This window comes from Macrobrachium nipponense, chromosome 18 (genome assembly GCF_015104395.2).
Source record: "Macrobrachium nipponense isolate FS-2020 chromosome 18, ASM1510439v2, whole genome shotgun sequence".
Taxonomy (NCBI): Eukaryota; Metazoa; Arthropoda; class Malacostraca; order Decapoda; family Palaemonidae; genus Macrobrachium; species Macrobrachium nipponense.
In genome coordinates this window covers 5396858-5400179 of record NC_087211.1, presented here as the reverse complement: position 1 = coordinate 5400179, position 3322 = coordinate 5396858, and positions in this window count along the sequence as shown.

Sequence of the window (3322 nt, the reverse complement as noted above, 5' to 3'; positions counted from 1 at the left end):
AGAGAGAGATAATGTGCAAGTTGAAGTTAGGAATGTAGGGCGATCAATGAGGCTGAAGGTGGCCGTCACCCCGCGCTCAGATATTGAAAACGATTACGCGGGTCTATTACCAAATTTCTTTAACTTTTCTTATTGAAAACAGAAAGATATTGGCGACTGCCCCTTTCCTTTCTAATACAATATGGACTCATCAACCGCCACTTTCAGTTTAAGAATTCCTTACCTGCTGAGGAACACACAGAAGTAAAGAAAATAACTGCGTTTAAAAAAGAATATCGTAAATAAATCAATAATAACACCATGTTCCAGTAAATGCCAAGCTTTTCGATGTAAAAAGTTTAATCCTAATGTTTTGTTGAAACTGATTGTTGCGGATTTCTTAGTCATTATGAAACAATGCAATGCAATACTACGCATATAAGGAATGTATATTTTACGTGATATTCAAAATCAATTATGCCATACATTCCTTTGAAACTTTAGGAAATGCGGTAGTAATCTGTGCACTGAAGACTACGAACCACTTGTATGAATAACCACTGACTTCATTGAACTACGAAGTTACGACGCCAGAAAACGACAGATTTGCACGGCAGTTCCTCCGCGGGCAAAACCATACTGTAGAATAGGACAGAAAACAAAATTGAGGTCAACGGCAAAGCTGGACCATGGAGGTTCTGCGATGACACGGAATTTGACAGTAAAATGGTTTGAAAGGTCTAACAGAAGGAAAACTTCGAAGTTACACTATTAAAAAATTGAGAGAGAATATGAGCGGAGGTACAGTAAAAGGAACGATAGGGGTTACAGCTAGGAGCCGAAGGGACGCTGATAAAGACCCTTATTAAGTTATGCCTACAGTGCGCCGCATGAGGTGCACAAACGTCAGTGCCCCCTACGGTGAAAAGGAAAGTGTGGCAGAGGAAAAGAGGGGAAAAACTCCCTCGAAATGTAGCAATTCTCTCTCTCTCTCTCTCTCTCTCTCTCTCTCTCTCTCTCTCTCTCTCTCTGTGTGTGTGTGTGGCTGTTCCTGATGGAATTACGGAGCTCGAAGTTTTGTTGTAGTTCGCCAAGAAAGACAATTCCTCCTGAGTCAGCAACAAGGTTTACGTGACTCTACCGAGTTTAATCTGGGTTTCCTCAGACTCTGCTCTGGGAAGAAGTTTCTGATACGTTGGAGAAAAGTGGATTCGGTCTAGATTATGGACAGAAAAAAGAATAGGAACTTATTAAAAAGACAAGAAACAAATACAGAAAGATACAGGACAAAGAGAATAATAAAGACGAGGTTCTTCTCAAGATGGCACATTCTACGAGAGAGAGAGAGAGAGAGAGAGAGAGAGAGAGAGAGAGAGAGAGAGAGAGATACTCTTCAAAGAACTCCCAATGACTCGGGATATTCACATTCAGCCGACAGACGGGAGCGTAATTTTCTATAGACGCAATATTGAAAAAGAAAGCCCCCCCCCCCCGCCCCCCCCCCTAACCTCCCCCCCTCAGCCGCAATAGACAGCGACAACCTTAACATCAGCCGATATTGGTCGGAGGGGAAACGTGGGCTTTTAGGCTTCAGGCTTTCAGGCTCATTACTTCCTATTCATCTCTTGGGGGCCCCCACGGGGTCTCTTGTGACAACGCAATTTGTCTTCTCTCATTTTCTTCTCTTTTTATACATTTTTTTCGTATATGTCTGACCTTGTTCTTGGTATTTTTTATCTTATTTGTTTTTTGTTTTGCCTCGCGCCTGCCTTTTTGTGTGAAGACACTTATTTTGTTTACTCTTACTCAGGATTTCTTTGTTAATAATGAACGCTTCACGGGATTCTATGAGAAATTTTTTCGTTTTCATCTGAATAAAGATTAATCCCCTGAAGAGGCCGGGGAGATATTCCCGAACAGCAACCAAGGACGGGCCCTTCCCTGAAAAAAAACGGGCCGCCATATCCTCATTGTTTCATTGTTTCCCACACCCGAGTTTACTTAACATGTGCGAAGCAAACCTAACTAACCTGACCTGACCTGACCCAAGGGCATGGCAAAACTAAACCTGTGCTGGTGCAATACTAGTATATTTCTTTGGAACTTGCAGCCCGGGGTCGCCTTGACAGATCCAAGAACAAATGCAGTGTAATGCTCCACTTAAGCAGCTTAACTGTTAGATAGTCTGGAGTCTCGTGACTTCCAGGGACAGGTATTTTTTTGTCGATTAAAACAAAAGCTAATGAAACGGAATTTGCAACAGTAAGGAGAAGGACGGTCTCACTCTTTGTCTAGACACACGATACGAGAAGTTAGGTTGATCCAAAAAGAATTAACTACAGGAAAACTACATAGTGTAAATGAACCCCCCCCCCCCTTAATATATTGTCAGCTAATGGTGCATTTGACTATAATGACGCAATTAGGTGGACGGTAAAATTTGGAATATAAATTATTTGCCAGATAAACGTACATTTATCCCTGTGAAATCAATTTGCATAGGCCCGGAAATTATTCCTATAATTAATATTTATTACATAGTGAGTTGCATCGAATGTCCGGGATATTCGGATTAATGATATTCAAATGCAATGGAATGAATACTTATATATCGCAGGTGGAATTTTGGACGGAATATTTCCATCGGGAAAAACGATTCCACGATTCGGTCGATTTAACAAATTGTGATTCGTGATTTTCCTCGAATATCGTGGTCGAATGATATGATTAGTTAGGCTTCTAATGCTGTGGCTTTGCGAGGGAATTAATATTAGATGGGTAATGAAATTAATAACAGGTTTGTAATGGAATTAATATTAAGTGTTTATACAAAGTGGCTCATTGTATAGCTGTAAAAAGAACTGATTGAAATACAATGTTTACTTTGAAATACAATAGAATATCCAATCTATACTCAATTGGGAATTATTTTGTCCCTTTAGCCACACTCTGTAAATTCAAACAGACAGGAGCTTCACTTTCTGTTAACGCAGTTACTGTTATCTAGCGATCTCCTAATTTAGCAATTCTGTCAGTCCTCTCTCTTGATTTTCAGAAGCAACAATTTTTTTTTTTGACTGGCAACCCCCACCCCATTTTTCTCAATCTACGTCAACATTAACCATTCATGCCCACCGGATGACTCCATCCTTAAATTTTGCATACTTCTTATATATATATATATATATATATATATATATATATATATATATCTATAATATGTGTGTGTGTGTGTATGTGTGTGTGTGCGTATGTATGTATGTGCTTGTACAATACACGCAAGTACTTGCTTACTTTTGTGATTTATTAGTAATAATAATACATATAGTACATAAACTGTGAC